The sequence below is a fragment of the Scyliorhinus canicula genome, chromosome 6 (genome assembly GCF_902713615.1).
Source record: "Scyliorhinus canicula chromosome 6, sScyCan1.1, whole genome shotgun sequence".
Classification (NCBI taxonomy): Eukaryota; Metazoa; Chordata; class Chondrichthyes; order Carcharhiniformes; family Scyliorhinidae; genus Scyliorhinus; species Scyliorhinus canicula.
The window spans coordinates 124,967,357-124,994,964 of NC_052151.1; the positions used below are offsets into that span (position 1 = coordinate 124,967,357).

Below are 27,608 nucleotides of genomic sequence, written 5' to 3' on the forward strand. Positions count from 1 at the left end.
GAAACCCCGCGCTTCCAACCCGAGCTCCGCCCCTCAACCCAACACTCGGGAAAAAGACGGACACATGACCCATTGGGACCCCAAACTACTCCCCAACCCACCAGTGGACAAAACAAAACAAAACACCACAGTAAATAAACAACAGCCCAGAAAACAACCCTGAAAAAACCAAAATAGTGAAAACGAACAGGCAACATCAATCAGCAAACACAGCCAATATAAACAACAAGATACCCAGGAGGGCAAAGCCTCCAAACAAAGTGCATTTTTCCCCAGCCCCCCAGTCCTCAGTTCGAGTCCAAGTTCTCTGCCTGGACAAAAGCCCAGGCCTCCACCGGAGAGTCAAAATAGAGCGGGCGGTCCTTGTAAGTGACCCAGAGGCGAGCCGGCTATAGAAGGCCAAACTTCACCCAATTCCTATGAAGCACTCCCTTCGCTCGATTGAAGCCAGCCCTTCTCTTCGCCACCTCCGCGCTCCAGTCCTGATAAATCCTAACGTCCGTGTTCTCCCACTTGCTGCTCCTCTCCTCCTTCGCCCATCTCAACATGCACTCCCGGTCGACCAAGCGGTGAAAACGGACCAGTACTACCCTGGGCGGCTCGTTCGGCCTCAGCTTCCACTGCAGATGGGTGCCCTCCAGCTCCAGGGGACCACGAAACGACCCCGCACCTATCAGCGAGTTCAACATTAGGACCACATAGATCCCCAAATCCGAGCCTTCCAGCCCGTCTGAGAGGCCCAAAATCCGCAGATTCTCCCAGCGGGAGCGGTTCTCCATTTCCTCCATCCTCGCCAGCCATTTCTTGTGCAGCGCCTCGTGCGACTCCACTTTCACTGCCAGGCCCAAAAGCTCATCCTCGTTGTCCGAAGCCTTTTGCTGCAGCTCCCGAATCTCCACGGCCTGGGCCGTCTGAGTTGCCACCAGCTTGTCCAGCGAGGCCTTAAACGGCTCCAAGATCTCAGTTTTAAGCTCCTTGAAGGAGCGTTGAAGCAGCTCCTGCTGCTCCCACACCCACTGCTGCCACGCTGCTGCTGCTTCCCCGCCCGCCACCATCTTGCCTTTTCTGCCTCTCGCCTTCCTCTGCTGTAGAGCCAACTTTTGGACCTCTCCACTGCGAGTCCAGTCCATCCACCAGTCGCTGGGCACACTGGCTGTGTTTCCCCCCGGGGAAAAGTTTTTAAAAAGCACGTTGCGGGCTCTTAAAAGAGCCTGAAAGTCCGAAAAAAGCGGGAGCTGCCGAACGTGCGGCTTAGTTCCGCATCGCCGTCACCGGAAGTCAAGTGATGACTTTCTATCGTACGGTAATAGTATCCTACATTGATTCAAAATAATCAGAACCTAATACCAGGTTAATTAATTGATATACTTGATCATTACTCAACTGAAACATATTTTTAAACATGAACTTTCCTATACTGGGGAATTAAAAATGGAAAGCGAAGAAATGGTGGAAGCATTGAAATTTTTGTCTGTTCAACATCTGAAACGCTCACTCCCTCCACCATCGGCACGCCGGGGCAGCAGTATCTACTATATAAAAGATGCACACCAGCAAATTACCAAGGCTCCTTCGACAGCATCTTCCAAACATGTGACCTCTACCAACCATTTTGCCAGAGGGTAGCTATTGTGGAGGAAAAATATGGAAGGGTTGATGTATCCTCCACCCTGAACCCCAAATGAATGTTTATGGTGCCTTCCTCAGAATCCTCCTAGATGTCTGCACATTCCCCTCGTGTCTACGTGGCTTTCCTCCAGGCACTCCGGTTTCCTCCCACAAGTCCTGAAAGACGTTGCTGTTAGGTCATTTGAACGTTCTGAATTCTCCCTCCATTTCCAGAACCCACCATCCAGTTTGCCAGGTACAAAGCGATGGTTGTTGTAGATCGGGGTCCAAACCGATGCTCCCTCCTCTCTCTTACATTTCCTCCTCTGCCCCCAGATTCTCAGAGCCGCCACTACGACCGGACTTGTGGAGTATCGGGCCGGCGAGAGCACAAGAGGTGCCGTTATCAGTGCCCCCAAACTTGTGTTTTTACACGATGCCACCTCCACTTGCTCCCACACCGAAGATCTGCATAATTTCCCCCATCCCCCCCCTAACGGGTCTGAGATATACAGGAGCAAGCCATCCGCGTAAAGCGAGAACCAGTGTTCTACCCCCCACCGAACCAGCCCTTTCCAGTTCCTAGAAGCTCTATGGCCAGAGCAAACAGCAGCAGGGAGAGGGGGCACCTTGCCTTACCCCTCAGTGTAGTTTAAAATATCCCGACCTCAACTGGTTTGTGCGCACACTTGCTGCTGGTGCCTAATACAGCAACCGCACCCAATCAATGAAGCCCTCTCCAAACCCAAATCTTCCCAATGCCTCCCACAGGTAATTCCTCTCCACCCAATGAAAAGCCTTCGCCCCATCCATCTCCCCTCCCACCTCCATCTCCCCTCCTTCTGAGGGCATCATAATAACATTTAAGAGCCTTCTAACATTGGCCGTGAGTTGCCAGCCTTTTAAAAATCCCGTCTGGTCTCCTCCATCTTCCAGCAATTTGGAGTCCGCATTCAGTAGTGAGATTGGCCTGTATGACCCGCATTGTTCCGGATTTTTCTCACATTTCAGAATCAATGAGATCGAGGCCTGCGACATTGTTGGGGGAAGGACTCCCTTCTCCCATGCCTCATTAAGTGCCCTCACCAGCAGTGGGCTCCCTCAGTAGCCCCGCGTCCGGGGCTTCCAAATATCTCTTGTCCACCTGAAGTATCTCCCAACTAACCTATCTCTCTCAGCTGGTTCCACCTTTTCTCTGTGGGCCTATATCAAGATTAATTCCCCTCTGACTACTGCCTTCAAAGCTTCCCAGACCGTCGCTGCAGAGACATCCCCCGTATCATTTATTCCCAGGGAGTTCTGGATGGACTTGTTCACCAGCCCACAGATCACTTTGTCCGCTAGCAACCCCACATCCAATCATCACAGCGGGTGTTGTCCTCTCTCCATACTAACCTGTAGATCCACCCAATGTGGGGCATGATTCGACACTGCGATTGCCGAGTACTCAGTATCTGGCACCGCCGGTAGTAGAGCCCTGTTCAGAACAAAAAAGTCAATCCGAGAGTATACCTTGTGGACATGGGAGAAAAATGAAAACTCCTTGGCTCTTGGCCGTCCAAACCTCCATGGGTCCACTCCCCCCATCTGCTCCATAAACCCTCTCTGTCCTGGATTTTGACCGGTCCAATTCTGGATCAATAACTGTGTTCTAATGTCCTCCCATGATCAAGTTATGTGACTCTAAGTCTGGGACTTTATATAACACCCGCCTCATAAATTCCACATCATCCCAGTTTGAAGCATATACATTCACGAGTGCTACCCACATACCCTCCAGCTTCCCACTCACCATTATGTACCTGCCCCCCGTATCTGACACATTTCGCCCTGCCTCAAATGCCACCCATTTGTTAATCAGGATCACAACAACCCTGGTCTTCGAATCCAGCCCTGAGTGGAATATCTGGCTAACCCACCGGTCCCTCAATCTAGTCCAGGGGTGGGCAAACCACGGCCCGCGGGCCGCATGCGGCCCGCCAAAGGTATTTCTGCGGCCCACCAAGTCATTGGGGGGGGGGGGGGGGCTGTTGGGTTACTTACTGGTATAGGGTGGATACGTTGACTTAAGTAGGGTGATCATTGCTCGGCACAACGTCGAGGGCCGAAGGGCCTGTTCTGTGCTGTACTGTTCTATATTCTATATGAGGCGCCCAGAATCATAACCGGGTGAAGTAATTATTTTACTTAATATACTATGCGGCCTTTTGTGAATTGTGAATTTCTGAATGTGGCCCTTGCACGGAAAAGTTTGCCCACCCCTGATCTAGTCTGATCTGTAATCTCTATGTGCGTCTCTTGTAACATTGCCACGTCCACCTTCAGTCCCCTCAGATGCGCGAACACACAAGCCCTCTTGACTGGCCCATTTATCCCTCTAACGTTCCAAGTAATCAGCCCGGTCGGGGGATTCTCACCCCCCCCCCCCCTCCGCCCCGCCGACAGCTAGCCATCATCCTTTTAAGGCCACCCTCCAGCTCACGCCTCCTGCCTCCTCGAGCCCGCCCTCTGGCATCCACGTCCTCGACCTCCCATTTGTCTCCTTGTAACAATTCCTTTCCTGTCAGCAAAGCAGCTTCCTCTCACACCCCCCCCCCCCCCCCCCCCCAAGTAACAGCACTAGAAATCCAATCCCCATATCAAGCTTATCACCTGTTCTCCCTGCACTGTGCTTCCTTGGGTCAGCTGACCTAATAGCTCCTGCCCATGGCGCCAAACATACTATCTCCCCATTGTTCTCCTTCCTCTCCCCCGCTTGGACATACATATTCAAAACATCACATTTCCCAGTAAACAAACGGTGCAAAAAATCCCCTCCACCCAGCTCCCAATAAAACAAAGTTAATTTTAGAAACAGAAATTGCCCCATATATATAACACTACTTTATTTAAAACAGTGTAAAAGTGATTTTCACCAAATCGCTACTCCAAAGCCCTCCCCCAAGTTTGTGTCTTTAGTTCACATCTAGTCTTTTGTCCTTGACGAAAGCCAATGCATCGTCTGGTGTTTCAAAGTAAAATTCCCGGTCCTCAAACATGATCCAAAGACGGCCGGATACAGCATCCCGAACTTCACCCCCTTTTTAAAGACGGTCGATTTTGCCCGATTAAATCCGGCTCGCGCCTTGGCCAAATCCACCCCCAGGTCTTGATACATGCGCAACTCACAATTCTCCCACATGCTGCGCCATTGGCCCTTCGCAGAATATGTTCCTTGTCCAGGAAGTGGTGCATTCGTACCACCATCGCCCTTGGCGGCTCATTCGCTCAGGGCTTCTTCGCAAGGGCTCTATGCGCTCTTTCCACTTCCAGGGCACGTGGAAACGCCCCATCCCCATCAACTTTTCCAACATGCTTGCCACATAAGCCCTCTCGTCCGATCCCTCACTGTCCTCAAGGAGGCCGACGATTCTCAAGTTCTGTCTCCTGGACCTGTTCTCCAAGTCCTTCAGCTTCTCCTGTATTCTTTTCTGGCGGTCATTCATCATTTCCACCTTGGCCTCCAGCGCGGTCCTCGTGCTCGGACACCTTTTTCTCCACCTCCTGAATTGCACGCACGTGGGCTTCTTGACCCTGCACCACCTGATCAATCAATGCCTCAATCGGGTCTAACGTGTCTTTCTTAAGCTTGGCGAAACATTCTTCAAATACTTCACCAGCTGTTCCGTCAATCACTGTGCCGTCTCCCCGCGGTCCTGCTTCTCCGTCATGTTTTCCCGCGTTGCTGGCTCTACCCGCGTCTTTCTTGTTAAACTTTGTCTTCTTACACGGCCACTTCTGGTCCAATTCTCCATGCACTGGAGGGGGATTTTCTCCTCACTGACTCACTCTCCACTGATTTATCCAATAAAACTTTGGGGGGAAAAAAAGGGAGAAAAGGTCCAAAAGTTCTGTCACAAGCGGGAGCTATCAAATGTGCAACCTATTCCTCCATGGCCGCCACCGGAAATCTCTCTCCCCCGCCCCCTCCTCCCCACTCCCCGCCCTGCCCCATGAAAAGTTATTAGTTAAACTACAGTCTCTTAAGAATCGAGGAAGGCATATGAACTTGAGCAACATTTCAAAAAAAAAAGTTAGAAGTTTCCATTTTCTTTAATTTTTCGAAATCAATAGAAGTTAACAAGCTACCTATTTTGCAGATACTGAATATTCAAAATACATTTCACATGGATTGGAATATTTAATAAACGAATGAGTGAAAAGTTGCCATTCTTTCTGATTTTTTTGATTCATGGATAGTATTTGCAAGTTTTGGTGTTAGTGCAGCTACTTATTCAGTTTTGTACGTTTACATTAAAAGTACAGTGTAACTGAATGGAACAGTACATGCATGATCAACTGTAATTGTATTGTCATTTATGATAGATTAGCCAAAGATCGCTGTAATATTAAACAAATGGATTATTGGATTTAGCTAGAAGATTCAAGCGCGACACAAGTGCTGCTCCACAAAAATTCATGCTGCAGTTTTTATACAGATTTGGATAAATAAATAAGCATGACTCAAACTGTCTAGACTGGAACCTGCATAATGTGCGTGTACACAGGGAACTTGCGTAATTTGCATGTACACAGGTAAACACATTTCTGACTTCAGACCTGGGATCCAACTATTTTCATGATTCAATGTAAGCTGGTTAGCCTTGAAGCAAGAACAGAGGATGCTGGAAAATCTCAGCAGATCTGCTGGCATCTATTAGGAGAGAAGCAGAGTAAATGTTTTGAATCTTTAGACTCTTCCTCTGTTCTTGCTTCTGATTCCAACATCTGCAGTGGTTAGCCCCGAGTTGCTTTGGGATGTTTTATTGTGTTAAGGATGCTAAATAATAATCTTTTATTGTCACAATATGAAGTTACTGTGAAAAGCAACTAGTCGCCACATTCCAGTGCCTGTTCGGGTAAGCACACTGAACCATGCTATTGTGTGGTACGTCCCCGAACGCGCGGCAGCCCCTTGGGCAGTGAACCCATGCTGCTAGCATTATTCTGTATCACAAACCAGCTCTATAGCTCAGTGAGCTAAACCAGCCCTGAGTAGTTGTTGTTATATACTGCTTAATCCTTGTAAAATGACCAGGGATGGAAATGTGGATATCTAGAAGATCAATGGAAGGACAACATTTGGTACCAAGGCTGGTAGACTCAACAAATGTGTCTATAGTTTACATAACAGGCAATTAAAATGTAATTCATTGAGGGAAGCATTTTGAGAGATCATTATTTCATGAGGTGTTCATTTGTCCTTGGTCCTTGACGATATTTTTAGGAAAAGCGTTTGTACAAAATTCTTCATAAATAAATTATTGAACTGTTTTCGTATAAAATTGTAGATGAAAAATATAGCTGAGTTGGAAGAATGGGGGAACAAGTGCTTTTGTGAGCTAAATTTTCAGTGCATTGCAAAATGTCCCCAGTTGGTCATTCTATTTGCAAATTTGCCTCAAATGAGTGTGTTGCATGCAGTAGATTTTCTAAATTGAGTATTTGTCTTCAGGTGTAAATTTACTGGGATCCTATATTTGACAGAGGTTTTTTATGGTACTGCAAGGAACTTTAATTTGTTTTACTTTTTCATTTACACTACATTGTATTCTTTCGTTACCATAATTTAACTGAGCAGACCGACTGGATGAAGCAGTTTAGTTCCACTACAATAAAAACAATTGTAGACCAGGGTTTTTCAAAGTGCAGATCACAACCTGCATTTGGGCCACGGTCGGCTGTCTGGATGGTCTGATTGGTTGCGGCATTCTCATGGTGGTGCTGATCGCAAGAGACGCACTCAACAGTTGCTACAGGAATTTAAATTGCAAATAGTGGCCACTACCGCCTTTTAAATAAGAACAAAATGAGGCTGTGCGCAGTCTTCTGGCCATAATTGGCAGCAGTGAGCAGGCCATATGCCCTGCGCATACACTTGATGTCAAGCTTGCTGCATGCATGTGCTTTTGGCACCAAGTCACGGAAGAGAGCTTCTTCCATTTTTCCTTCTCACAAGTATGACGATGGCACAAAGGAACCGGCTGAACTCTGCACCTGATTTGTGCATTTCTCTCTCCCCCTGCAAACCCGAGTGGAGTGAGATTGTGAGGACCAAGCAGGCTCCCCTTTTGCATGAAAGGTAGCGAACGTGGCATGGGTCACAAAAGTCTGCTGGCATAGGTAACGAAGGTTGACCAATTGGCAAAAGTGGGTACCCTAAGACAAAATGGAAGGTGGCACGATGGCACAATAGTTAGCACTGCTGCCTCACAGCTCCAGGGTCCAGGTTAAATTCCAGCCTTGGGTGACTGTCTGTGGAGTTTGCACTTTCTGCCCGTGTCTGCGTGTGTTTCTTCCGGGTGCTCCAGTTTCCTCCCACAGTCCAAAGATGTGCAGGTTACGTGGATTGGCCACGCTAAATTGTCCCTTAGTGTCTAAAACAGTTAGGTGGGGTTGCTGGGTTACAAGGATAGGGTGGAGGCGTGGGCTTAAGTTGGGCGCTCTTTCCAAAGGCCAGTCCAGACTCAATGGGCCGAATGGCTTCCTTCTGCATTGTAAATTCTAAATTCTAAAAAAGAATTTGAAAAACACTGTTGCAGACTACGAAGTTTAGTTTGAGCCTAGTTTATTACTTCAGAACTGTGTTTTGGTAACGGATGTTTTATTAAATGCGGTAATACAAAAGTCGTGAAATTTATTTGCAAAGATTACTCTTATAATTATTGTACTGTGCATTAACCTTAAAATAGAAAACAGATTTCGTAAGAGAAGAGATGCCACAGCAAAACATAACCACTTGGTATTTGTCTTAATGACGGATTTTCAAACTGGAAATGGACCAAGATTGAACCAAATGCCCAACTATTGGCTCCCATGTTGGGGTATAGTATGAATTGGATGTAGATGAATGGTCTCTAATCTGCCCCATTCTTGTCTGGTGTGAAATATTTCATTTCATTCCACAGCCATTCTTGCGCTGACTGAGTGAGCTTGCCAAATTAAAAGCAGAGAAGGGTTAAAAATTGGGTGCCAATCAGTGATACATTCATGTAATGCAATGCTGACAAAAGTGGCACAGTTGACTTGTCAAGGAAGGGTCAAGGAGCTAAGTAGGTAATTGGCATTCCCTCTGGTAGCTGAGGCATACCTGATGCATGAGAAGACTGCAATTTGTGGTCAACCTCATCCCTGAAGGGCACCCTAATTTCTCCCAGGTCTCATGGCTGCGACTAAGCAAACCTTTCAACTTCACCCAGCTAGCCATACACTAATGCCTGGCATCCATAACGAATGGCCTTGACATTCCAGACATCTCATGCCTCTGGCTTCAAAGTGCAACCTGAATGCACTGGTCCTCTCCCCTGTGTGAAGGTCTTCAAGCCTCATGAGGCTGGAACTACCCCCCACCCTACCTTGTCAGGGACCCCATTCTGCTCATGCAGCCTGGCATCTCATGGAACCCCACCCAAGGACCCCCTCAGTCGCTCCTGTGCTGAGCCTGTGGACTCACCTGTTTCCACCCACTTTCCAGCTGCCACTCTGGAAGGGCAATCTCTCAGCAGTGATACCGCCACAAGCCCAGCATGCAAGACACTGGAAGCACTGCCTGCAAACCAGCTGCCAGACTCCTTTAAACTGAGAGACTCACTGCCATGAAGGGCCACGAAGGCCTGTGAGCGACTCGCCCCCCCCCCCCCCCCACCCCCCCCAACCCGGCCCTCAGGTGCCGGTACTGACACCCACCTCCCCACAAACTGCATTTGTGTACTTTACATTGATGAGGAGGAAAAAAACATCATTTGGCCTGCTGCACAACTTGTGATGCAGGAGTGTTGTGACTGGACACTTTACTTCATGTGCGCTCTGCAGCCTTGTAATTTCCTGGAGAGGTGAGAGAAAAGAGAAAAATAAAACATTTGATGTCGATAAGAGAATAAATACTCTGGGGTAATTTATTTGCCAACTCCCTCAGACCAATCCAGGAGATCTCATGGGCCAAGTGTTAACTATACAACCTTCTATACAATGCCCCAGGCAGGAACTGGTCTAGATCCTTCTTCAAAGCAGGTGAAGAGTCAAGACCAGTATGCCAGTGGCTCACTACACTCTGAGAAAAGAACTGCCGAATATCCAGTTTGTTCCTCCACTTGCATGGTTTAAACTTGTGACAATGTGGCATCCTCAATCCCTTAAACTGAAAGAATCTATGAATAGGGATTCAATCCCAACCAATTTACAAATCTCTATTGGGATCCCCTTTAAGTCTACACTGCTATAAAGTAAATGAACTGACGTTTGTAAGCCTATCTAAGCAGCTGCGGTTCCTTAAGCCAGGGATCATTCTTCCAGCTCTCCTCTGGACTTTTTCCAAGGTCTGCTTATTTATTTTCATTTTTCATTTATTTTCACTGAGTAGCTGCAGCCCATAACTGGCATCTGCCCACCACCATCCATGGCTGCAATCAATTTTCTGGTCGAGAAGTCATTTGAATAATTTTGACCTTTTATCAAGTCATGCTTCTGGAAGGATGGAAGGGGCAGATATTGGCTGTCAGCCTCGCTGCCTTCAATGGAAGGTTTATTTATTTGCAACTTTTGCACAAGCCTGTGCACATGATTCTAGATTTAATTTTAAAATATCCCCTCTGTTGCCATACCAATACTGGATGCCAGGGATAAACAGGTGTCCAGTTCAACGGTTCAAATGATGGCACATTAGTTGGTTGATGCACTTCTGTCATTTGAATATGATTACAATATGGCCAGGGACATTGTTTGCCACATGTTACTGCTCGAGTTGGAGGACTGTAGAAATGGCCAAGGGCTCAGCAAAATGTGTTTTAAATCCATTTTCCACCTCAAGGCATCCTTCAGCTCGCCTAATAAATTGGTAGAGGGAAGTAGAAAAACCAAGCCGATGTGTTCATTAGAAAAGGTAATTAATTATGAATCAATAATAGGTATATGTTGCGTATTGTAGATGTGATAAAGTGGCAATCCTGACTTAGCGGTACCACTGTCACTTGAGTGAAGCAGCATTCAGGATTATTTTAATAAGGGAATTCATGTAATTTATTGAAGAAGGGGAACGTCAATGACAGTGGTAATCAAGTGGAAGTTAGGTTAGACCAGGTAGTTGGAAGAGAAAATAGTCTAATGTATAATGATAATAGTTTCCGATCGTGACACTGATGATTGTGTGGTCTTGAATGAAATCCTTCTATTCCTCTCCCCCATGTAGTTCTAACTGTGGTACATACCACCTGTAGGACAGAGGACCACTTTTGGACCTCTGCAAATCTCCAGCTAGCCACTCGAAAGCAAATGACTTCACCCGGCAATGCTTGTCTTTTATCAAAGAAAATCTTTTTCCCAAAGATGTGGCAAAGTTCAGTGGCTCAGATGTATAATACATAGCACTAGAACACGGTGTTTTGACTTTAGATAAATAGATCCATGGCGTTGGTTCGCCGGCAAATCTAAAAGATGTCCTGGTGTAAAGGATTAGAGATAGAAAGAATGGGAAATTAATAGTGTGAGACAAGGTGAGATATTCAGACGAGAGGGCCACTGGGGATTTTAAGGATGGATGTGAGAGAGAGGACTGTGAACTATATTGAACAAAATTAAACATGGAAATCATAGAATCCCTACAGTGCAGAAAGAGGCTATTCGTCCCATCGAGTCTGCACTGACCCTCTGAAAGAGCACCCTACCCAGGCCCCCACCCAATCTTCTGTAACCCTGCAACCTCATCCCTCGACAATAAAGGGCAATTTAGCACGGCAAATCCACCTAACCTGCACATCTTTGGACTCTGGGACAAATCCGGAGCACCCGGAGGAAACCCACGCAGACACCATGAGAACATGCAAACTCCACAGAGAGTCACCCAAGGCTGGATTTGAACCCGGGTCCCTGGCGCAGTGAGGCAGCAGTGTTAACCACTGTACCACCATGCCACCCATCATGATATGGCATAAACATGACAGTTTGAGTAGGAAGTAGATAATTTGTCCAATTATGAAGTAGAGAACAATATGCTAAACTTCCTTTAAACTTTTATATTGTGAAAGGTTTGCATTTAATTCATTGAAAGCATCATTATATGCCATCGATATTCTGAATCTGAAGACACTCATTTTAAAAAAAAGTTGACTTCACTAGATCCCTTCTTTTCATTGTTGAGTTTCTAATTTGATTTCCTTTCCTCCAATTAACTATTGTCGTCACAGCCTAGAAATAACTGTTTAACATGTAAGCAATGCAATATTTTGGAGGATTAGTAAGTTCACATGATTGGTGCCTCTTGAATGTCCATTATGTAATTGCTGTGGGATTTCTGAGCTAGCAGAGCACAATACCACATTGGACTTGTTCTGCTTGCAGATTTGGGGAGTGTTGGTTGTTGAGAGGAAAACATGCAAAATTGCCACCTTTCATTTATCATATCTGCAAATGATTAGTCTTTCCAAGGCATAACGTGCCTAATATGTAGCTTCTCTCCTATTCAGATGTACATAGAACATAGAACATAGAACAGCACAGAACAGGCCCTTCGGCCCTCAATGTTGTGCCGAGCCATGATCACCCTACTCAAACCCACGTATCCACCCCACACCCGTAACCCAACAACCCCCCCTTAACCTTACTTTTATTAGGACACTACGGGCAATTTAGCATGGCCAATCCACCTAACCCGCACATCTTTGGACTGTGGGAGGAAACCGGAGCACCCGGAGGAAACCCACGCACACTGGGAGGACGTGCAGACTCCACACAGACAGTGACCCAGCCGGGAATCGAACCTGGGACCCTGGAGCTGTGAAGCATTTATGCTAACCACCATGCTACCCTGCTGCCATGTAATGGATGTTCACAGGCAGGTTCTCTCTGGTCAATAATCAGAAAGCAAATGGAGCAGTGTGAAAATTAGTTTGTATTGTCAGAAAGTTTGAGTCGAATTTCTTTTGTGCTTCCTTCCAACTTGATTTAATGAAAGAGGCTAAAAATGAGAAGAGAAGGGACCTGAGATGTCACATCATACCAGAGGTATGTTATTGGAATGGGCTGGTTTAGCACACGGCTAAATTGCTGGCTTTGAAAGCAGACCAAGGCAGGCCAGCAGCATGGTTCAATTCCCGTACCAGCCTTCCCGAACAGGCGCCGGAATGTGGTGACTGGGGGATTTTCACAGTAACTTCATTTAAAGCCTACTTGTGACAATAAGCAATTTTCATTTCATTTCGTTGGCATCGATCACAAAACTACTCATCCAATCTATGGGTCTGGGTGCACTACTTGGCAGCTGCTTAAAAGCACTTCTCCTGAAGCTTTAGTTTACCAGGGAAAGTGTTGTAAAACTGCTCACCTATTTGAACAAAATTTCAAGTAATCTTGAACTGGCTTTGCCATGTCTAGCTGAACTTTATTGAGTGGTATCCTGGTATTTCCAGAATCCAGTGGGATCAGTCTGTTTTCTATTCAAAGCCACATTATTCAGTCAGGCCAAAACAATTTGACCACGAGAATGGACAAGACCGTTCTGGAGAATTGCTGGCTTTTTCAAAGCTCACAGTGTCACTGTCATGTGGGATAGTGCAAGCAAATTTGTGCCATACATAACTAGCTAAAAATGTATTAAATATCAGTGATGCACTAGTATGTGATCTCTAGCACTCTATCATGCAAAGCTAACTTCAATTGGCTGCTGCACAAAAACAGTGACTATAGATGTAATTTATTGGCTATGAAGTGATTTGGAATGTCTTGAGATTTGGATTTGGGTTTCCTGTCACGTGTAGTGAGGTACAATGAAAAGTATTGTTCTGCATACAGTTGAGACAGATCATTCCATACATGAAAAATATAGGACATACATGAAAAATATAAGACATACGATAAATACGCAATGCAAATACATAGACACAGACATCGGGTGAAGCATACTAAGTGTAGTACTACTCAGTAGAGAAGATGCATGGTGAGATCAGTTCAGTCCATAAGAGGGTCATTCAGGAGTCTGGTAACAGCTGTTTTTTAATCCGTTGGTGTGTGTTCTCAGACTTTTGTATCTCCTGCCCGATGGAAGAGGTTGGAAGAGAGAAAAACCCGAGTGGGTGGGAGGGGGTCTCTGATTCTACTGCCCGTTTTCCCAAAGTAGCAGGAGGTGTAGACAGAGTCAATGGATGGGAGGTGGGTTTGCACGATTATGAAAGGTTGTGAAAGAAGCTACATAAATAAAAGTTTGTTCTTATCCGAGTCTACTTTAAGCTCATTAAAACTCAATTGTAACTTACAAAATTGTCCACAAATCCCATCAATTTCTTTCCCACTGTTCTGTTGTCTATAGATAGACTTCCAATGTGGTCGCATAGCCTTTCTTATTTCTTAACTCTGACAGACTCTGAACATCATCAAAAACAAAAATCCTTCACTGACTGAAATTCTTTACTTTTCTGGCAGACTCCCATTGTAACACCAGGAATTTTCTGGGATCTGAATATTTGGTCCCAATTTTGGACGGGGGTTTATGTGGGATGGTGTAAGGGATGAAGCCTCTTGTGGGCAGCACGGTAACACAGTGGTTAGTACTGTGGCTTCACAGCACCAGGTTCGATTCCCGGCTGGGTCACTGTCCATGCGGAGTCTGCACATTCTTCCCGTGTCTACGTGGGTTTCCTCCGGGTGCTCCGGTTTCCTCCCACAAGTCCCGAAAGATGTGCTGTTAGGTAATTTAGACATTCTGAATTCTCCCTCTGTGTACCCGAACAGGCGCTGGAATTGGCGTCTGGGGGCTTCTCACAGTAACTTCATTGAAATGTAAGCCTACTTTTGACAATAAAAAGATTATCATTATTATACCTTAAGCTAGTGGAGTTGGGAATGGGAATGCTATGACCTGGAGTCAACACAAAACGATGCTTGTGGTAACAGTTTTTTCCAGATATTTCCAATCCATTGCTTAATTTGACTCCTTTTTAAAGAAAATAATGTCTGAGTCCATTTTTGGCCCAGAGGACTTTTCCTGTGAATGACTGAGCCAGGCACACATGTTTCTGACTTTGATTTCTCGCCTATGCCGAGTCAGCTGTTCTCCGCCTGTAAAATAGGAATCACCACACCATACCTCCGCCCCCACCAGTGTAAGCGGAAGGAACATCAGCTGGTGTTCATGCTATCTAGCAGCTTCTGCTGGAAATGTATAGGCGTACACAATGCGTGGATAATACTTTTTCCATGGTTAAATAGCCCGCATAAATAATGATCACTTGTAGGACATATTGATAATAATCGCTTATTCTCACAAGTAGGCTTCAATGAAGTTACTGTGAAAAGCCCCTAGTCACCACTTTCCGGCACCTGTTCGACAGTTACGTTCTGCTATTTTAATGTGTCATTTTATGCTCAACTTTGTCCCTGAATCAGCTCATTCGCTGCCAAAACTCTCATCTATGCCCTTGGAACCTTTTTTGGCTGTTTGTTCCTGTGCACTCCTAACAGAACATGTCTTCCGTAAATTTTAGGCCGTTTAAAACTCTGCTGTCCATTTCCAAGTTCCATTCACCTTCGCCCCTGGGCTCTCTGACTTTATATTGGCTTTGCATTGCCTTGCTTTTGAAATTCTCACCCTTGTTTTCAAACTCCTACATGCCCTCACCCCTCCCTATCTCTCTAATCTCCACTAGCTCCAGAACCCTTCGAGCTTTTTTGCACTCCCTCAATTCTGGCCTTTTAAGTATCTCTGATTTAACTGCTCGATCATAGGCGGGCATATCTTCATCTGCCCAGGCCCAAACCCCCATGACATCTTTCTGTCTCTCCTTGACCAAGCCGCTAGTCATCTTCCTGTTAGCTCCTTGCATGCCAGGTGTCAAATTTTGCCTTGCATTCCTACCCTGAAGCACCATTGGATGTACTGCAACTTGAGTGGTGCTATATAAAATAATAATATCAATAATCTTTTATTGTCACAAGTAAGAAGTTACTGTGAAAAGCCCCTAGTCGCCACATTCCGGCGCCTGTTCGGGTAAGGTGGTACAGGAATTGAACCCGCGCTGATACAAATTGCTCTTGTTGCAGTGGGATCGTAACTCTAGTTTGGAGAACTCAACTCTGTTGCTCTGCAATTTTCTTTCTCACAATGTCCTTCCCTTTGCTCAATTGATGTTACTTGGGACTCCTTGATCAAATAAACCAACCAGTATAGCTCCACGGAGTGAGCCACAAAAGGGCACTTTTTTTTAGGGATATAAGGCTGAATTGTGTATCCATCATTCCTGCTGTAAGTATACAAAGTGATATTGTCAGGGTGATCGAACAACTTCTACCATTATCATTTTGTAGCAGAGGCTCCTCCAATCAGAAGTTGGCCAAATTCTCATCTGTTCTGAAAAAGGTCCAATTTCAATAGCATTTTAATTTGCGTGGAATTTAGCAAATGTGTTTAAGTGTTACATGTCCATTTACTTACATGGGCATTTTTCCTTGAGGGTTTGAGTTTGCAGATGTGAATTTTGCAGATGAAGAAAAATATGCATTGTCCGAAACCAAGATCAAGTTATCCCACTCCCAGTCATTCTGGTGTGCTCCATGTGGCTATCCAATAACCGCTTCACTATCACAGCAGGCAGTCTATTCCACACCCTAACAACTCTCTGAGTAAAGAACCTACCTCAGACATCCTTCCTATATCTCCCACCCTCAACCTTATAGCTATGCCCCCTTGTAACAGCTACATCTACCCGAGGAAACAGGCCGCGATTCTCCGCAACCACGATGGGTGGGAGAATAGCGGGAGGTCTGCTCCCGCTATTCTCCCACCTCCCCCAAAATGGCATGTCCGGTTTTCCGACACGCCGCTCGGAGAAACGCGGGCCGCCGTTTTTCACGGCCCGAATGGGCCGAGTGGCCTGCTGTTCCCGACCTGTTCACGACGGCGGCAACCACACCTGGTCGCTGCCGTCGTGAACATGGCGCGGCAGGTAAGTGTGGGGCCTGGGGGGGGGGGGGGGGGGGGCGGATCGAGCACCATGACCATGCTCGGGAGTGAACTGGCCCATGATCAGTGCCCACTGATCGTCGGGCCGGCGTCTCAAGGGGACGCACTCTTTCCCCTCCGCCGCGGCGCAAGATCAAGCCGCCACGTCTTGCGGGGCGGCTGAGGGGAAAGACGGGAACTGTGCATGCGCGGGTTTGAGCTGTCCAACCCGCGCATGCGCGGCTGACGTCATTAGGCTCTGCTGCCGCGTCATTCTTGGCGCGCCGGGCCTTGAAGCCAGGGACAAGGCCCGGCGGCCGAGTTTCCCGGTATGGCCTGCCTATCCCCCCGGGTAGGGGAGAATAGGGAGCCAGGAGAGGCTTCCAATGCCGTCGTGAACTTGTCCAGGTTTCACGACGGCGTCGGGCCTTGCGGAGAATACTGTCCAGTGTCTCTGAACGTCCACTCTATCTATCCCCTCATCATCTTATAAACCTCTATTAAGTTGCCTGAGGGCCAAAAGGCCTGTTCTGTGCTGTACTGTTCTATATTCTATATATTCTATTCTTTGCCACCAGGACCATAGGTTTTGGAGTTCCCACACCAGAGACTTGAGAACATAATCATTGCTACATTGTAACAGTGACTACACTTCAAAATTGACTGTAGAGAGTGGTTTGAGATGTGCTGAGGTTGTGAAAGTCACCCTCTAAATGCAAATTCTTTCTGATATTACCTGGATAACAAAAGACAGATTTGAAGATTCTACATTTTTTGTGGGATAACAGGTTCCAAATTGCCAAGTGAGTGCTGCAGCGGTGTTTAAAAAAAAAACTGCTGGGAAATTATTCACTTGTCAGCCGAGTACCTATAAATTCTTCTATTGGTTAGATTTGTTTTTAGAATTTTTAGACTTTGAAGAGTAGTTTCAAAAGTGATTCAAGACCATTTAGAACTGAGGGAAAGCATTTTGGTTGTGTTTAATTTGGATAAGTGTTATGTTTAAATGAAAACTATTCTCTGCAGTTCAGAAGAATGAGTGGGAATCTCCTAGAAACCTCTAAAATGCTAACAGAACTAGACAGAGTTGATGCAAGAAGGATGTTCCCGATAGTGGGGGTGTTCAGAACCGGGGTGTGGTAATACCACTGTATATATATGTGTGTGCCTCTATTAGGGGATGTACAATAGTACCTGCTATTACAGGTTTGTCGGTAAGCCCCTGCATAGTTTGTCGGTAAACCCCTGCAGGCTAGCTCCGCCCACAGGGAGCAGTATAAATATCCATGAGGTCTCCTGATCTGCCATTTTACAGCTCCACTTGAGGGAATAACATCTCACGGTAATAAAGCCTCTTTTGTACCTTTTTGTGTTTCTGTGTGCAATTGTTAGCGCATCAATTTATTACCGTGAGATTTCCCTAATCATGGACATCAGAATAAAACCCGACCGCCTGCAGCAGGATCCGCAATCGCCGAACGCCAGGAAAGACTTTAACCACTGGCTGGCTGTCTTCGAGGCCTACATCACATCCGCGGACCCTGCACCATAGGAAGCTCAGAAAATTCAACTACTTCACTCAAGGTTGAGCTCCAGCGTGTTCCCGCTGATACAGGATGCGCCGACCTACGCCCGTGCTATGGAACTGCACAAAGAAAATTATGTCGGGGTAACAGTCTGACGATACATGGTAGAACATTTAGGACAGATATGAAGAGAAATGTCTTCACCCAGAAAGTGATCGGCCTGTGGAATTCGTTAACACAGGAAATAGTTGAGGCCAAAACATTGTATGTTTTTAAGAAGCAGTTAGATGTAGCACTTGGGGTGAAGGGGGTCTAAGGATCTGGGGCAAAGTGGGATTAGGCTATTGAGTTGGATGATCAGAATGAATGGCCGAGCAGGCTTGAAATATGATGTATTTGTAATTATGGAGACATGGTTAAAGGAGGGACAGGCATCTTAACATTCCGGGATATCACTGTTTTAAACAGGACAGAAGGGGAAACAAAAGAGGTGGGGGAGTGGCATTGCTGATTAGGGACTAGATCACAGCTGTGGAGGGATGTTGTTGTTGTGGGGCATAATGGGTGGTGCTCAGGAATAATAACAATGTTGGGAGTGTACTATAGACCTCAGGAGACTGAGGAGCAGTTGTGTAGTCAGATACTGAAAAGGTGTGAAAAGAGCAGTGTAGTTGTGATGGTGTAGTTCCCCCATATTGACTGGGATTCCCTTCCAATCAAGGGCTCGGATGGAGAGCAATTTGTTAGATGTGTCCAGGAGGGCAATTTGATACAATTTGTTGATGGAGAGGGCTACACTAGACTTGGTATTGGGGAATAAGCCAGGCCAAGTGATTGATGTTTCAGTGGGGGCAAGTTTTGGACTTGGTGACCATAATTCCATAAGATTTCATGGATAATGACAAGAGAGGCCCATGGTGAGGGTGCTTAATTGAGCAAGGGCCAATTACATCCGGGACCGGGGGAATGTGGATACGGAGTGGCTATTTGAGGGCAAATCCATGTCTGACATGTGGGAAGCTTTTAAAGGCCAGTTGATTTGAAGTGCAGGACAAGTATGTCCCCGCATAAATGAAGGATAGAAATGGCAGGATTCTGGAACCATGGATGAAATTGTAAGCTTAGTCAAAAGGAAAAAGTAAGCGTACGATAGATCTAGGCATCTAAAAATGACGAAGCCCTTGAGGAGTACAGTGAAAGTAGGAAGGAATTTAAACGTGGAATTAGGAGGACTAAAAGGGGCCATGAAATGTCTTTAGCAAACATGGTCAAGGAGAATCCCAAGGTTTTTTTATGCATATATTAGGAGCAAGAGAGTAGCAAGAGAACGAGTAAGCCCACTTAAGGACAATGGAGGGAAGTTGTGCATGGAACCACAGGAAGTGGGTGAAACCCTTAATGAGTACTTTATTGATATTTACCACGGAGCAGGACATGACTGATGTTGAGGTCAGGGATAGTGTGTGTGAACGCTCTTGAGAATGTCAATATATCAAAGGAGTTAATGTTGCGTATCCTAAATTGCATTAAGGTATACAAGTCCCCGGGGTCGGATGGGATCTATTCCCGGTTACTGCGGGAGGCAAGGAGAGAAATAACTGGGGCCTTAAGAGATATCTTCATATCCTCTTTGACCACAGGTGAGATTCCACAGGACTGGAGAATAGCCAATGATGTTCCTTTGTTTAATAAAGGAAGCAGGGATAATCCAGCAAATTATAGGCCAGTGAGCCTGACATAAGTGGTGGGGAAGCTTTTGGAAAAGATACTGAGGGACTAGATAGAGGGACAGGATATGTGCACATGTAAAGGAAAATGGACTAGTTAGTGATCGGCAGCATGGTTTTATATGGAAAAGATCATGTCTCACCAAATTGATTGAGTTTTTGAAGCGGTGATGAAGAAGATTGAGGGAAGGGCTGTGGATGTAATTTAGGTGGACTTTAGTAAGGCGTTTGACAAGGTCCCACATGGCAGACTGGTACAAAACCTAAATCACATGGGATTCGGGGTGGGCTAGCGAGATGGATACAGAACTGGCTTGGTTATAGATGACAGGGAGTAGCGGTGGAAGGTATTTTTCAGAATGGAGATCTGCAGCTAGTAGTGTTCCGCAGGGATCAGTGCTGGAACCTCCTGCTGTTTGTAGGGTTGTGTGGTGTCATGGTCACGGTTCTGAAGGCTGGGTAGTTTGCTGCAAACAATGGTTTGAGGTTGCGTGGTTGTTTGAAGACAAGTAGTGGGGGTGTGGGGATGACCTTGGCAAGATCTTGGATGGCCTGGGCTTGTGAAACCCTACCAACTGTCCTGGCTTGAGATAATTTACACCTCTTTAACCTGTGATTGTCCCTCTCTCCAGTTGCTCTGTCTGGACCTATAGACAATTCTTGCCAAGACTCGCATTCAAAGTATCGAACTGCATCTTTGACTTTGTCTATATATGTTTCTAAAACCCACCATGTGCAAACTCCACATGGACAGTGACCCAGAGCTGGGATCGAACCTGGGACCTCGGCGCCATGAGGCCGCAGTGCTAACCCACTGCACAGGGTTGCTGCCCCAGAGGGCAAATGCAATGTTAGCATTCATGTTAAGAAGTCTTACAACACCAGGTTAAAGTCCAACAGGTTTGTTTCAAACACGAGCTTTCGGAGCACGGCTCCTTCTTCAGGTGAATGGAAAGGCTTGTTCCAGAAATGTTTATATAGACACAGTCAGAGATGCCCTGGAATGCGAGCACCTGCAGGCAATCAAATCATCAAAGATGCAGAGAGAGAGGTAACTCCAGGTTAAAGAGGTGTGAATTGTCCCAAGCCAGTTCAGTCGGTAGGCCTCTGCAAGTCCAGGCTTGTTGGTGGGGGCCGAATGTAATGCGACATGAATCCCAGATCCCGGTTGAGTCCGCATTCATGCGTGCGGAACTTGATGGAGACGAGTGGACACACTCGTCTCCATCAAGGACGGTCACCTCAGCACCTCGCTTTACCGCAAGCCCACAGATAATCTCACGATGCTCCACTTCTCCAGCTTTCACCCGAAACACATTAAAGAAGCCATCCCCTATGGACAAGCCCTCCGTATACACAGGATCTGCTCAGACAAGGAGGAGCGCAACAGACACCTACAGGTGCTGAAAGATGCCCTCGTACGAACGGGATATGGCGCTCGACTCATTGATCGACAGTTCCACCGCGCCACAGCAAAAAACCGCACCGACCTCCTCAGAAGACAAACACGGGACACCACTGACAGAGTACCCTTCGTCGTCCAGTACTTTCCTGGGGCGGAGAAACTACGACATCTTCTTCGCAGCCTCCAACACATCATCAGCGAGGATGGACATCTTGCCAAGGTCATCCCCACACCCCCACTACTGGCCTTCAAACAGCCGCGCAACCTCAAACAAACCATTGTTTGCAGCAAATTACCCAGCCTTCAGAACAGCAACCACAACACCACAAAACCCTGCCAGGGTAATCTCTGCAAGACATGCCAGATCATCGACATGGACACCACCATTACACGTGGAAACACCACCCACCAGGTACGCGGCGCATACTCGTGCGACTCGACCAATGTAGTCTACCTCATACGCTGCAGGAAAGGATGTCCCGAAGCGTGGTACATTGGCGAGACCATGCAGACACTGCGACAACGAATAAACGGGCATCGTGCGACTATCAACAGGCAGGACTGTTCCCTTCCAGTTGGGGAACACTTCAGCAGTCAAGGACATTCAGCCTCTGATCTCCGGGTCAGCATTCTACAAGGAGGCCTTCAGGAGACGCGACAACGCAAAATTGCTGAGCAAAAACTTATAGCTAAGTTCCGCACGCATGAATGCGGACTCAACCGGGATCTGGGATTCATGTCGCATTACATTCGGCCCCCACCAACAAGCCTGGACTTGCAGAGGCCTACCGACTGAACTGGCTTGGGACAATTCACACCTCTTTAACCTGGAGTTACCTCTCTCTCTGCATCTTTGATGATTTGATTGCCTGCAGGTGCTCGCATTCCAGGGCATCTCTGACTGTGTCTATATAAACATTTCTGGAACAAGCCTTTCCATTCACCTGAAGAAGGAGCCGTGCTCCGAAAGCTCGTGTTTGAAACAAACCTGTTGGACTTTAACCTGGTGTTGTAAGACTTCTTACTGTGCTCACCCCAGTCCAACGCCGGCATCTCCACATCATAGCATTCATGTTGAGAGGGCTAGAATACAAGAGCAGGGATGTACTTCTGAGGCTGTAAAAGGCTTTGGTCAGACCCCATTTGGAGTATTGTGAGCAGTTTTGGGCCCCGTATCTAAGGAAGGAAGAGTTGGCCTTGGAAAGGGTCCAGGGGAGGTTGACAAGAATGATCCCTGGAATTAAGAGCTTGTCGTATGAGGAACGGTTGAGGAATATGGGTCTGTACTCGTTGGAGTTCAGAAGGATGAGGGGAAAACGTTATTGCAACTTGCAAGATACCACGAGGCCTGAATAGTGGATGTGGAGAGGATGTTTCCACTTGTCGGAAAAGCTAGAACCAGAGGACACAGTCTCAGACTAAACGAACGATCCTTTAAAACTGAGATGAGGAGGAATTTCTTCACTTAGAGGGTGGTGAATCTATGGAACTCTTTGCCAGAAGGCTGTGGCGGCCAAGTCACTGAGTGTCTTTAAGAGATGGTGGAATCTGGTGAACTGGTGCAACGACAATAATCTCTCCCTCAATGTCAACAAAACAAAGGAGATTATCATCGACTTCAGGAAGCGTAGTGGAGAACATGCCCCAGTCTTCAAGTTTCACGTTTTTAGGTGTCCAGATCACCAACAACCTGTCCTGGTCCACCCATGCTGACACTATAGTTAAGAAAGCCCACCTATGACTCGACTTTCTCAGAAGACTAAGGAAATTTGGCATGTCACCTACGACTCTCACCAAACTCGACAGAAAGCATTATTTCTGGTTGTATCACAGCTTGGTATGGATCTTGCTCTGCCCAAGACCGCAGGAAACTAAAGGTCGTGAATGTAGCCCAATCCATCACGCAAACCAGCCTCCCATTCATCGACTCTGTCTACAATTCCCACTGCCTCGGAAAGGCAGCCAGCATAATTAAAGACCCCACGCACCCTGGACATACTCTCTTCCACCTTCTTCCATAAGGAAAAAGATACCAAAGTTTGAGGTCACGTACCAACTGACTCAAGAATAGGTTCTTCCCTACTGCCATCAGACTTTTGAATGGACCTACCTCCTATTAAGCTGATCTTTTCTCTACACCTTCCTATAGCTGTAACATATTCTGCAGTCTCTCCTTCCTTCCCCATGTACGGTATGCATTGTTTGTACAGCATGCAAGAAACAATACGTTTCACTGTATACTAATACATTTGACAATAATAAATCAAATCAAAAATATGGGTTCTTGATTAATAAGGGGACTAGAGGTTATGGGGAGAAGACAGGAGAATGGGGATGAGAAAAATATTCGCCAAAATTGAATGGCAGAGTAGACTCAAGGGGGTGGCCTAATTCTGCTCCTATGTCTTATGATCTAATTATGCACCTTTAATTGTTCATATGGATCCTTCATCGGAACTTTGCATGTCTAGTATTTTCAACTTGTTTCGCATTATATCTTACAAGAAGTGAGTGCCATTTCATTTCTAAATGTATTCTTCAATTAATCTCTTTCTCTCTCTCTCATATATATGTATATATATGTGTGTGTGCTGTCGCTGAAGTGCACTCGTATCAGTTAGATTAAAAAACGGTGCTAAGCATTGGCGCATAATCACTAAAATTAGTGCAGTGTTGTGGTCTAGCTTGAACACTAAGTCAGCTTTAAGCTTTCCAAGACACTATCTGCTGCAATGTTTTTTAAAAGAGAAAGAGAGGAAGTAATAGCTTCCTCTCTCTCTCTCCCCCCGCCCCCGCACGCCTGTGTGTGACTGACAGCTACCCTGCCTCTGTCATTTGACAGCAGCTTCTCGCTCAGCCCAGCAGCAGCATGACGTACCTTTCGGCTTCCTCGGAGTGTGCATGGTAATGGCTGGGTCTCTTCGTGCCTTTGAACAAGGGCTGGGGAGTTGGGTGTGCTGGTGAGTGGCCAAGCAGCCCGAGGCAGCTGCCGGGTTAACTGTTGGAGGAATGAGCGGCGGGGAGGAGGTGCCGCGCGCTCTGGGCAGACAGGAGTAGCCTGGGTAACCGATCCAGTCATCTGAAGGTGGAATGCAGAAGGGCAGCTGAAGCGGCAGAGTCGGCAGCTTCTTGATTTTGCCGCTTTGCAGGTCAGTTCCAACGCACGTAGTAGATGCCGAAATGCGCGCGGTAACCGAGGGGGGAGTGGGCTGCCTGATAGCCCACCTCGGAAGGCAGGTGAAGCCCGGGGCGAGGAGGGTTCCCTCACTGGAGAGTGAGATGGGAATGGGATCCTTGGCTGCAGCCCTTCAAGATATATACACACACGCACCCACACCAGGCAAATGTACCAACATTGGCTTGTGCACTCTCCCAGCCGACTTGATGCAGTCCCATGCCCGGTCCGCTTGTCCCCAGATACTCCATCTGCAATTCGGTTTGTCGGTGAAAATCCGCATCAAATGGCTAGAATGTAGAGGCGCCTTGCCGGGGCGGGGGGTGCTTCTTCCAGCCCTCGGCTCGGAGAGGATGTGGATGTTGCGGTCCGTTCTCGCGGGCGGATTTGCATCAGTTTAAAAATCCAAATCCTAATTTCCGTCGGGGGAAGAGGGCGGCTGCTGCTGCTGCTTTATACCGGCACCGAGATGCTATCGGGAAGGAGGGGAGGCATTGTGTACGGGTGCAGCAGCACGTTGGAGGTCACATCCACTTCAGGGCACATTCTCTGAGAAAAAAAATATTAAGACTGGGCTATAATTTGCCACTTAATTGCACTGTCATAATGTTTGACTTCTGACGTCGAACATTATCTCTGCAGATGTGAGTGAATATGTCCGTTTTAATGTGGAGTGTGCACTTTGTTAACCTAAACTCGAAGCAAAATACTGCGGATGCTGGGAAGCTGAAATAAACACACACAGTGCTGAGGAAACTCGGCAGCATCTGTGGAGAGAGAGAAAAAAACGAAGAGCCTGGAGTCCAATTTGACTCATCATCCGAACCCAACTTTGTTAACTGATTGTAGGGAGGAAAAGTTCTTCCCAGTTCTTTTTAAAGCTGAAATAGCCTTAATATTAAACTAACGGGTGTAGCTGCTCTGTTAGAAATTCCTTTTCAGTACAGTTTAGTACATTAAAATGCTTTGGCCAAACATTGCCCTTTTTTCCATCTTATAGGTCATGTGCTTAAAATGATTACATCAATGCTGCCAAAAAGCGCAGTTGTGTATATGTGAGAAAGCCAGAGGCTCCACTTGCTCAGAGTTTTCTCCAACCACCTACTGGGATTTTTGATTCCCAAATTTCTTATTGATAAAGGGAAACAGGCTACAGCTGCATTCCCCCCCCCCCCCCCCCCCCCCCCAGCTAATCCAGCAGCAGGTATCCATGCATCCCTTTTTTGAAAAGGAACTCTTGATCAGCAATGCTTGCTACAGCATTAGACTCCTAGGTAATGACAGGATATGTAATATATTGTGCAAAACTCACTGCTGGTTTTAGTGGTTTGCTAATTAAAATTGGCTGGTTTAAAAAGGCAGTGTTCTGACCATTGATTTCTGACAGTACTTCACGTTACTGCGATTTTGCTTCTCCAGCTACGAGGGATAACAGTATTTTGAAGTGTTTTAAATTATTTCCTGTTTCTTGCTGGGAGTCGGATATTTTGGAAGGATTTGGCTAAATTTTTGGGTGCCGGTGTTCATCTTCTGAAATAAAACAGTCAATGCAATGAGTAAAACATTCCTGAGGTAAGGTTGTACTTTGCTTAATCCTTGATTAAGCTGCATTGATAATAATTTGCTGCAATATTTCCTTTCTACTTTGCTTAATCCTTGATTAAGCTGCATTGATAATTTGCTGCAATATTTCCTTTCTACAGTAGGACTCTTCACATTCACCAGTGTTTAGCTGCCCATTTAGCTTATTTTCAATTTGAATCATTTATAATGACAAGAAGCTGAAAGAGTCAGATCAAAGGCAAATTCTTTGTGAAGTACCTCTTGAAACGGAACCATGGAGGCACTGTTAATGCTCCACAAAAATTACAGCATCTGGAAGGCAAGCGGGTAGACTTGATGGCTAGTAGATTGCAGGCATTGGTTATTTTTTAGTTTCCATATGACTGGGCAATTTCCATGCAGTTAAGCTGTGTTTTTGTGTGGCGTATGTACAGTATCTGTTGGTGAGTGATTATCAGCTTGTTTTCATGTGAATGAGAGCAGGTGACTCCAAGTCACTGTGTAAATAGGCTCAGTTAGTGCAGTTAGGACAATGTGATCTGAAGCTGTGAGGCACCTGTATATCCTGAACTGAGAGGGCACACACTTGAGAAGTATTCATCCCAGGTTTTAACCACGATTTGTAATCCTCATTGGCAATATCAGCCTGGCTTGGGTCACTGTCTGTGCGGAGTCTGCACATTCTCCCTGTCTCTGTGTGGGTTTCCTGCGGGTGCTCCAGTTTCCTCCCTCAAGTTCCGAAAGGCATGATTGTTAGGTGAATTGGACATTCTGAATTCTCCCTCTCTATACCCAAACAGGCGCTGGAATGTGCCGACTAGGGGCTTTCACAGTAACTTCATTGCAGTGTTAATGTAAGCCTACTTGTGACACTAATAAAGATTATTATTATGACTAAATAGCCATCCTCTAGCACAGAGGGTTAATATGGGAATAAAGTGTAGCTGTGTACATTTAAATTGAGTAGGCATTTTTGGTAGGTGGTGTGGTGCCACATGGATCAGTACTGGGGCCTTATCTTTATATAATCTGACTATATTAATGATTTAAATAAAGGAACCAAATGTAAAGTATCTAGGTTTGCTGACAAAATAAAGCTAGATGGGAAAGTAAGCTATGTTGAGAGCATAGAGACTGCAAAGGGGTATAGATAAATTAGGTGAGTAGGCAAGCAGATGGTAGGTGGGGTATAATTTGGGGCATAACAAGTTTCTTCATTTTTCGAAGATAAGAGAAGACAAATCTTTTTTAAATTGTGAGAAACTATTAAACGTGGATGCTCAGAGAGATTTGGATGTCCTTGTGTGAGAAACACAAAGTTAACAGCAAGCAATGAGGAAGGCAGTTGCTATTTTGTCCTTCATTGCAAGAAGTCTTGCTGCGATGTTTTGGTGAGACCATGCCTGGAGAACTGTGTGCAGTTTTGGCCTCTGTATCTCATGACCGATATACTTGCCTCAGAGAACATGTAACACAGGCTTACTAGACTCATTCCTGGAATGCAAAGATGTCTTACGTCCTCAGCCAGCATCTAGTTCCCATGCCTAATTGTTCTTGAGAAGGTGTTGGTGTGCTGCTGCCTTGAACTGCTGCAGCCCCTGTATTGTAAGTACATAGTGCTGTTAGGAAGCAAGCCTCGGGA

General features: G+C 46.2%; 1 protein-coding gene across 14 annotated transcripts in view; it reads left to right on the forward strand.

The window, feature by feature from the left end:
- Positions 1 to 27,608, forward strand: part of dtnba (dystrobrevin, beta a) — a 705,977-nt gene that overhangs the window by 71,812 nt on the left and 606,557 nt on the right. For 7 of the 14 annotated variants that reach the window (XR_005460995.1, XR_005460994.1, XM_038800077.1 and 4 more), the window contains exon 1: positions 24,052 to 24,377. The exons of 1 other annotated variant lie outside the window; for it this stretch is intronic. The gene's annotated coding sequence lies outside the window, so the exon portion shown is untranslated. Of the gene's footprint in view, positions 1 to 24,049; positions 24,378 to 27,608 lie in introns of those variants that run through there. 6 more of the 14 variants (XM_038800079.1, XM_038800085.1, XM_038800080.1 and 3 more) reach the window with 4 other exon arrangements.